This window comes from Xenia sp. Carnegie-2017, unplaced genomic scaffold (assembly GCF_021976095.1).
Source record: "Xenia sp. Carnegie-2017 unplaced genomic scaffold, XeniaSp_v1 HiC_scaffold_60, whole genome shotgun sequence".
Lineage (NCBI taxonomy): Eukaryota > Metazoa > Cnidaria > Anthozoa > Malacalcyonacea > Xeniidae > Xenia > Xenia sp. Carnegie-2017.
The window spans coordinates 1-10,327 of NW_025813527.1; the positions used below are offsets into that span (position 1 = coordinate 1).

General features: G+C 29.0%; 1 long non-coding RNA gene across 2 annotated transcripts; it reads right to left on the reverse strand.

Moving 5' to 3' along the window:
* Nucleotides 1-8,342: 8,342 nt before the first annotated feature.
* Nucleotides 8,343-9,237, reverse strand: LOC124459012. Of its 2 annotated transcripts, none has more exons than XR_006953368.1 (4): nucleotides 9,122-9,237; nucleotides 8,832-8,891; nucleotides 8,702-8,772; nucleotides 8,343-8,575 (listed from the first exon to the last, which is right to left on the reverse strand). It is a non-coding gene; the product is annotated as an uncharacterized LOC124459012 (long non-coding RNA). The 2 variants fall into 2 exon arrangements; XR_006953369.1 differs by lacking the exon at nucleotides 9,122-9,237 and adding an exon at nucleotides 9,087-9,120.
* Nucleotides 9,238-10,327: the final 1,090 nt, after the last annotated feature.

A 10,327-nucleotide genomic window follows, 5' to 3' on the forward strand; every position in this document is an offset into this window, starting at 1 on the left:
AAAAATTGTAAAATTGTGAAAATTTTTGAAAATGCTTGAATTATAGTCTTTTTGTGAAAAATTGTGAAATTTTTGAAAATGCGTGAATTATAGTCTTTTTGTGAAAAATTGTGAAAATTTTTGAAAATGCTGGAATTATAGTCTTTTTGTGAAAAATTGTGAAAATTTTTGAAAATGTGTGAATTATAGTCTTTGTGAAAAATTGTAAAAAATTGTGAAAATTTTTGAAAATGCATGAATTATAGTCTTTTTGTGAAAAATTGTAAAAAATTGTGAAAATTTTTGAAAATGCTTGAATTATAGTCTTTTTGTGAAAAATTGTGAAAATTTTTGAAAATGTGTGAATTATAGTCTTTTTGTGAAAAATTGTAAAAAATTGTGAAAATTTTGAAAATGCTTGAATTATAGTCTTTTTGTTAAAAATTGTAAAAAATTGTGAAAATTTTTGAAAATGCGTGATTATAGTCTTTTTGTGAAAAATTGTGAAAATTTTTGAAAATGCGTGAATTATAGTCATTTTGTTAAAAATTGTGAAAATTTTTGAAAATGAGTGAATTATAGTCTTTTTGTGAAAAATTGTGAAAAATTGTGAAAATTTTTCAAAATGCGTGAATTATAGTCATTTTGTGAAAAATTGTGAAATTTTTGAAAATGCGTGAATTATAGTCTTTTTGTGAAAAATTGTGAAAATTTTTGAAAATGCGTGAGTTATAGTCTTTTTGTGAAAAATTGTAAAAAATTGTGAAAATTTTTGAAAATGCTTGAATTATAGTCTTTTTGTGAAAAATTGTGTAAATTTTTGAAAATGTGTGAATTATAGTCTTTTGTGAAAAATTGTAAAAATTGTGAAAATTTTTGAAAATGTGAATTATAGTCTTTTGTTAAAAATTGTAAAAATTGTGAAAATTTTTGAAAATGCGTGATTATAGTCTTTTGTGAAAAATTGTGAAAATTTTTGAAAATCGTGAATTATAGTCTTTTGTGAAAAATTGTGAAAATTTTGAAAATCGTGAATTATAGTCTTTTGTGAAAAATTGTAAAATTGTGAAAATTTTGCAAAATACGTGAATTATAGTCTTTTTGTGAAAAATTGTGAAAATTTTTGAAAATGCGTGAATTATAGTCTTTTTGTGAAAAATTGTGAAAAAATTTTGAAAATGCGTGAATTATAGTCTTTTTGGGAAAAATTGTAAAATATTGTGAAAATTTTTGAAAATACGTGAATTATTGTCTTTTTGTAAAAAATTGTAAAAATTATGAAAATTTTTGAAAATGCGTGAATTATAGTCTTTTTGTGAAAAATTGTGAAATATTGTGAAAATTTTTCAAAATGAGTGAATTATAGTCTTTTTGTGAAAAATTGTGAAAATTTTTGAAAATTTTTGAAAATGTGTGAATTATAGTCTTTTTGTGAAAAATTGTAAAATATTGTGAAAATTTTTCAAAATGCGTGAATTATAGTCTTTTTGTGAAAAATTGTGAAAATTTTTGAAAATGTGTGAATTATAGTCTTTTTGTGAAAAATTGTGAAAATTTTTGAAAATGCGTGAATTATAGTCTTTTTGCAAAAAATTGTAAAATATTGTGAAAATTTTTCAAAACGAGTGAATTATAGTCTTTTTGTGAAAAATTGTGAAAATTTTTGAAAATGCGTGAATTATAGTCTTTTTGCGAAAAATTGTAAAATATTGTGAAAATTTTTGAAAATGCTTGAATTATAGTCTTTTTGTGAAAAATTGTGAAAATTTTTGAAAATGAGTGAATTATAGTCTTTTTGTGAAAAATTGTGAAAATTTTTGAAAATCGTGAATTATAGTCTTTTGTGAAAAATTGTGAAAATTTTTGAAAATCGTGAATTATAGTCTTTTGTGAAAAATTGTAAAAATTGTGAAAATTTTGAAAATGCTTGAATTATAGTCTTTTGTGTGAAAAATTGTGAAAATTTTTGAAAATGAGTGAATTATAGTCTTTTTGTGAAAAATTGTGAAAATTTTTGAAAATGCTAGAATTATAGTCTTTTTGTTAAAAATTGTAAAAAATTGTGAAAATTTTTGAAAATGCGTGAATTATAGTCTTTTTCTGAAAAATTGTAAAAATTTTTGAAAATGCTTGAATTATAGGCTTTTTGTTAAAAATTGTAAAATATTGTGAAAATTTTTGAAAATACGTGAATTATTGTCTTTTTGTAAAAAATTGTAAAAATTATGAAAATTTTTGAAAATACGTGAATTATTGTCTTTTTGTAAAAAATTGTAAAAATTGTGAAAATTTTTGAAAATGCTTGAATTATAGTCTTTTTGTTAAAAATTGTAAAAAATTGTCAAAATTTTTGAAAATGCGTGAATTATAGTCTTTTTGTGAAAAATTGTGAAAATTTTTGAAAATGCTGAATTATAGTCTTTTTGTGAAAAATTGTGAAAATTTTTGAAAATGTGTGAATTATAGTCTTTTTGTGAAAAATTGTAAAAAATTGTGAAAATTTTTGAAAATGCATGAATTATAGTCTTTTTGTGAAAAATTGTAAAAAATTGTGAAAATTTTTGAAAATGCTTGAATTATAGTCTTTTTGTGAAAAATTGTGAAAAATTGTGAAAATTTTGAAAATGCTTGAATTATAGTCTTTTTGTTAAAAATTGTAAAAAATTGTGAAAATTTTTGAAAATGCGTGAATTATAGTCTTTTTGTGAAAAATTAGGAAAATTTTTGAAAATGCGTGAATTGTAGTCTTTTTGTGAAAAATTGTGAAAAATTGTGAAAATTTTGAAAATGCGTGAATTATAGTCTTTTGTGAAAAATTGTGAAATTTTTGAAAATGCGTGAATTATAGTCTTTTTGTGAAAAATTGTGAAAATTTTTGAAAATGCGTGAATTATAGTCTTTTTGTGAAAATTGTGAAAATTTTTGAAAATGCATGAATTATAGTCTTTTGTGAAAAATTGTAAAATTGTAAAATTTTTGAAAATGCTTGAATTATAGTCTTTTTGTGAAAAATTGTGAAAATTTTTGAAAATGTGTGAATATAGTCTTTTGTGAAAAATTGTAAAAATTGTGAAAATTTTGAAAATGCTTGAATTATAGTCTTTGTTAAAATTGTAAAAAATTGTGAAAATTTTTGAAAATGCGTGAATTATAGTCTTTTGTGAAAAATTGTGAAAATTTTTGAAAATGCGTGAATTATAGTCTTTTGTGAAAAATTGTGAAAATTTTTGAAAATGAGTGAATTATAGTCTTTTGTGAAAAATTGTAAAAATTGTGAAAATTTTGAAAATGCGTGAATTATAGTCTTTTGTGAAAAATTGTGAAAATTTTGAAAATGTGAATTATAGTCTTTTGTGAAAAATTGTAAAAATTGTGAAAATTTTTGAAAATGTGAATTATAGTCTTTTTTAAAATTGTAAAAATTGTGAAAATTTTTGAAAATCGTGAATTATAGTATTTTTTGAAAATTGTGAAAACTTTTGAAAATGCGTAAATTATAGTTTTTTGTAAATAATTGTGAAAATTTTTGAAAATGCGTGAATTATAGTCTTTTTGTGAAAAATTGTGAAAATTTTTGAAAATGTGTGAATTATAGTCTTTTTGTGAAAAATTGTGAAAATTTTTGAAAATGCGTGAATTATAGTCTTTTTGTAAAAAATTGTGAAAATTTTGAAAATGCGTGAATTATAGTCTTTTGTGAAAAATTGTGAAAATTTTTGAAAATGCGTGAATTATAGTCTTTTTGTGAAAAATTGTAAAATATTGTGAAAATTTTTGAAAATGAGTGAATTATAGTCTTTTTGTGAAAAATTGTGAAAATTTTTGAAAATGTGAATTATAGTCTTTTGTGAAAAATTGTGAAAATTTTGAAAATGCGTGAATTATAGTCTTTGTGAAAAATTGTGAAAATTTTTGAAAATGTGTGAATTATAGTCTTTTGTGAAAAAATTGTAAAAATTGTGAAAATTTTGAAAATGCTTGAATTATAGTCTTTTGAAAAATTGTAAAAATTGTGAAAATTTTTGAAAATGCGTGAATTATAGTCTTTTGTGAAAAATTGTGAAAATTTTTGAAAATCATTGAATTATAGTCTTTGTGAAAATTGTGAAAATTTTGAAAATCGTGAATTATAGTCATTTTGTGAAAAATTGTGAAATTTTTGAAAATGCGTGAATTATAGTCTTTTTGTGAAAAATTGTGAAAATTTTTGAAAATGCGTGAATTATAGTCTTTTTGTGAAAAATTGTGAAAATTTTTGAAAATGCATGAATTATAGTCTTTTTGTGAAAAATTGTAAAAAATTGTAAAAATTTTTGAAAATGCTTGAATTAGTCTTTTTGTGAAAAATTGTGAAAATTTTTGAAAATGTGTGAATTATAGTCTTTGAAAAATTGTAAAAAATGTGAAAATTTTGAAAATGCTTGAATTATAGTCTTTTGTTAAAATTGTGAAAAATTGTGAAAATTTTTGAAAATCGTGAATTATAGTCTTTGTGAAAAATTGTGAAAATTTTGAAAATGCGTGAATTATAGTCTTTTGTGAAAAATTGTGAAAAATTGTGAAAATTTTGAAAATCGTGAATTATAGTCTTTTGTGAAAAATTGTGAAAATTTGTGAAAATGCGTGAATTATAGTCTTTTGTAAAAAATTGTGAAAATTTTTGAAAATGCGTGAATTATAGTCTTTTTGTGAAAATTGTAAAAATTGTGAAAATTTTTGAAAATGCGTGAATTATAGTCTTTTGTGAAAAATTGTGAAAATTTTGAAAATGTGTGAATTATAGTCTTTGTGAAAATTGTAAAAATTGTGAAAATTTTGAAAATGCTTGAATTATAGTCTTTTGTTAAAAATTGTAAAAATTGTGAAAATTTTGAAAATCGTGAATTATAGTCTTTTGTGAAAAATTGTGAAAATTTTGAAAATCGTGAATTATAGTCTTTTGTGAAAAATTGTAAAAATTGTGAAAATTTTGAAAATCGTGAATTATAGTCTTTTGTGAAAAATTGTGAAAATTTTTGAAAATGTGAATTATAGTCTTTTGAAAAATTGTAAAATATTGTGAAAATTTTTGAAAATCGTGAATTATGTCTTTTGTAAAATTGTAAAATTGTGAAAATTTTTGAAAATGCGTGAATTATAGTCTTTTGAAAATTGTAAAATATTGTGAAAATTTTTGAAAATGAGTGAATTATAGTCTTTTGTGAAAATTGTGAAATTTTTGAAAATCGTGAATTATAGTCTTTTGTGAAAAATTGTAAAAATTGTGAAAATTTTGAAAATGCATGAATTATAGTCTTTTTGTGAAAAATTGTAAAAATTGTGAAAATTTTGAAAATGCTTGAATTATAGTCTTTTTGTGAAAAATTGTGAAAATTTTTGAAAATGAGTGAATTATAGTCTTTTTGTGAAAAATTGTGAAAATTTTTGAAAATGCGTGAATTATAGTCTTTTTGTGAAAAATTGTGAAAATTTTGAAAATGCGTGAATTATAGTCTTTTGTGAAAAATTGTAAAAATTGTGAAAATTTTGAAAATGTGAATTATAGTCTTTGTGAAAATTGTGAAAATTTTTGAAAATGAGTGAATTATAGTCTTTTGTGAAAAATTGTGAAAATTTTGAAAATCGTGAATTATAGTCTTTTGTAAAAATTGTAAAATTTGTGAAAATTTTGAAAATGCGTGAATTATAGTCTTTTGTGAAAATTGTGAAAATTTTTGAAAATGCGTGAATTATAGTCTTTTGTGAAAAATTGTAAAAAATTGTGAAAATTTGTGAAAATGCGTGAATTATAGTCTTTTGTGAAAAATTGTGAAAATTTTTGAAAATGTGTGAATTATAGTCTTTTGTGAAAAATTGTAAAAATTGTGAAAATTTTGAAAATGCTTGAATTATAGTCTTTTGTGAAAATTTGTAAAAATTGTGAAAATTTTTGAAAATGTGTGAATTATAGTCTTTGTGAAAAATTGTGAAAATTTTGAAAATGCGTGAATTATAGTCTTTTGTGAAAAATTGTGAAAATTTTGAAAATGCTTGAATTATAGTCTTTTGTGAAAAATTGTAAAAATTGTGAAAAGTTTTTAAAATGTGTGAATAATAGTCTTTTTGTGAAAAATTGTGAAAATTTTTGAAAATGCGTGAATTATAGTCTTTTTGTGATAAATTGTGAAAATTTTTGAAAATACGTGAATTATAGTATTTTTGTGAAAAAATGTGAACAATTTTTTACAATTTTCCCATGCCACTGACATATGTAGACAGCTCAAGATGCAACAATTTACTGTTCATATTATCTTCCTAATACAACAAAAATCTAGTAAATAACCAACACATTTATAAAGAGAACTGCAACAAACCTTGCTTAGTAGATTCATATCAATATTTTCCAGTTCTGCAACGAACTGTTTGGCATTTTCCTAACAAATTATCATGACAAAGTATTGTTCAATATGGAATAATAGGGAATGTACGTGACTTTTAAGTAGTGCAAAATTGTATAAGTCAATATGTACTGTGAAAATGTACATAAATAATATCATGAAATTGTAAGTAAGTATCGGAGACTTAATTTTAAACAAAGTACGTTAAACAAGCAAACCAAATAGTACTAACCAATCGTTTAGCGTAAGAATTTAAACTCATGTCACCTAAATCATCATCATAGCCATGTTCTCCTATCATAGTGCCAAATTCAGGCGCTTCCTTCAACCTCCATTGCCAAAAGCGATCAAAAACTGATTGCAAAGCTCCTTCCATTATACTCTCCAAAAGAACTTTAAAATATCTCCAATACAATTAGTCTATATTTGCGTGAAAATGTTAAACTAGTGAACTGTCAACTGTCACGAGTTACTGTCTCGACTGTAAGTCTGTAAAAAAACATCAACCAAAAGGAGAAACGTTCGAAAACCGTTTTTCCGAAGTTTCTCCGACTACTAAATATTTCACCACAAATATTTCACCGACTACTAAATATTTCACCGTTGTGAGACAACAATCATCGTTATATTACAGGATTTTAATACTTCAACTAAAGATTGAATAGAATATGTACAGAAAATGAAAGAATCACTACATTTCTTTCTTTGAGAGGAACGGGTAGACAACCCGACAACCTTACAATGGTCCATTGCAGGTTTAAGATATGGCCACCCTTTTTTGTTATGTAATAATTTATCGTCATGACTAATCCGATCCATTGAAATACTACAAGGACCCCTTCCTAACACCATTACAACGTGTAAATGTAATCAATTTCCCACAATTTAATAATCACCATAAGTAATTGTTTTAACAAATATTTCTTCATTAATAAACACAATCTTAATTTATATTTTTTTTTCCCGGATTCATGACCCGGACCCAATTCCCCGATTCATGACCCGAGACCCATGACCCTGGATTCATGCCCCACCCATGACCCGGATTTGTGACCCCGACCCATGATCCCGATTCATGACCGGACCCATGATCCCGATTCATGACCCCGGACCCATGACCCGGATTCATGACCCTGGACCCATGACCCCGACCCATGACCCCGGGTTCATGACAACGGCCCCATGACCCCGAATTCATGACCCCGACCCATGACCGGATTCATGACCCCGACCCATCACCCGATTCATGACCCGGGCCCTTCACCCGGATTCATGACCCCGGACCCATCACCCCGGATTCATAACCCCGGACCCATGACCCCGATTTCATGACCACGGACCCATGACCCCGGATTCATGACCGGCCCCATGACCATGATTCATGACGCGGACCCATGACCATTCATGACCCGGACCCATGACCCGGGTTCATGACCACGGCCCCATGACCCGGATTCATGACCCCGGACCATTGACCCTGGATTAATGACCCCGGACCCATGACCCCGGATTCATGACCCCGGATTCATGACCACGGCCCCATGACCCCGGATTCATGACGCCGGACCCATGACCCCGGATTCATGACCCCGGACCAATGACCCCGGATTCATGACCCTGGACCCATGACAAATGACCGTGGCCCATGACCCCGGACCAATGACCTTGGATCCATGACCCTGGACCAATAACCCCGTACACTTGACCCCAGACCATGACCCCGGACCGATTGTTTGATCAATCTAAATTGAGATGAGACAATGGAAAAGCCACTGAAAAACCTTCTGGGCAGTGTGCAAATTAATGGTGTGCAATGTGCAATTTGCACATTGTTTTAGCTAAAATGAAAACAATTGCACATCACTTTTTCAAATGATGTGCAAAAATCAGCGGTTTCAACAAAAAACACTGTCGTAAATCATGAATTTGTTCACGTTTAAAAATATTAATTTAGCAATTAGCGCTATGTAATAATTAATGTAATATCGATTTGATTATGTCTCTAAAGAAACACTTTTGTCAAAAAAATTGCACATCATTTTTTCTGAACTAATTTGCGCACTGCTTCTTGGTATGTCCCAGTAGCTACCTTAACTGGAAATTTATTAAATCTTGATAGAACTTTTTCAATATCTTTCATGTTCTCTGTTTTCATCCATGAGATAGTTTTCTTAAAGTCAATATGCGGCCCTTCCAAACAATTCACAGGAAACAAATGACTAAGAATAAGACAGAAAGTAGGAAAGATGAAAAGCATGGTGGGCAAATGTGTGCAAATAAGATAACACTTTGGAAATAACCAAGCTAGTACACAAAAACAGCAGCATTACACCAAATTTACATACCATTTGAACCCCATGCCACTGACATATGTAGACAGCTCAAGATGCAACAATTTACAGTTCATATTATCTTCCTAATGCAACAAAAATCTAGTAAATAACCAACACATTTATAAAGAGAACTGCAACAAACCTTGCTTAGTAGATTCATATCAATATTTTCCAGTTCTGCAACGAACTCTTTGGCATTTTCCTAACAAATTATCATGACAAAGTATTGTTCAATATGGAATAATAGGAATGTACGTGACTTTTAAGTAGTGCAAATTTGTATAAGTCAATATGTACTGTGAAAATGTACATAAATAATATCATGAAATTTTAAGTAAGTATCGGAGACTTAATTTTAAACGACGTACGTTAAACAAGCAACCCAAATAGTACAAACCAATCGTTTAGCGTAAGAATTTAAACTCATGTCACCTAAATCATCATCATAGCCATGTTCTCCTATCATAGTGCCAAATTCAGGCGCTTCCTTCAACCTCCATTGCCAAAAGCGATCAAAAACTGATTGCAAAGCTCCTTCCATTATACTCTCCAAAGAACTTTAAAATATCTCCAATACAATTAGTCTATATTTGCGTGAAAATGTTAAACTAGTGAACTGTCAACTGTCACGAGTTACTGTCTCGACTGTAAGTCTGTAAAAACATCAACCAAAAGGAGAAACGTTCGAAAACCGTTTTTCCGAAGTTTCTCCGACTACTAAATATTTCACCACAAATATTTCACCGACTACTAAATATTTCACCGTTGTGAGACAACAATCATCGTTATATTACAGGATTTTTATACTTCAACTAAAGATTGAATAGAATATGTACAGAAAATGAAAGAATCACTACATTTCTTTCTTTGAGAGGAACGGGTAGACAACCCGACAACCTTACAATGGTCCATTGCAGGTTTAAGATATGGCCACCCTTCTTTGTTATGCAATAATTTATCGTCATTACTAATCCCATCCATTGAAATACTACAAGGACCCCTTCCTAACATCATTACAACGTGTAAATGTAATCAATTTCCAACAATTTAATAATCACCATAAGTAATTGTTTTAACAAATATTTCTTCATTAATAAACACAATCTTAATTTATATTTTTTTTTCCCGGATTCATGACCCCGGACCCAATTCCCTGGATTCATGACCCCGAGACCCATGACCCTGGATTCATGCCCCGGACCCATGACCCATTCATGACCCAGACCCATGACCCGGATTCATGACCCGGACCCATGACCCCGGATTCATGACCCGGACCCATGACCCCGGATTCATGACCCGGCCCATGACCCGGATTCATGACCCGGACCCATGACCCGATTCATGACCCGGACCATGACCCGGGTTCATGACCCGACCCCATGACCCCAGTTCATGACCCCGGACCCGCGACCCGGATTCATGACCCGGACCATGCCCAGTTCATGACCCCGGACCCATGACCCCGGATTCATGACCCCGGACCCATGACCCCGGATTCATGACCCCGGCCCATGACCCCGGATTCATGACCCCGGACCATGACCCCGGATTCATGACCCGGACCCATGACCCCAGATTCATGACCACGGCCCCATGACCCCGGATTCATGACCCGGACCCATGACCCGGATTCAT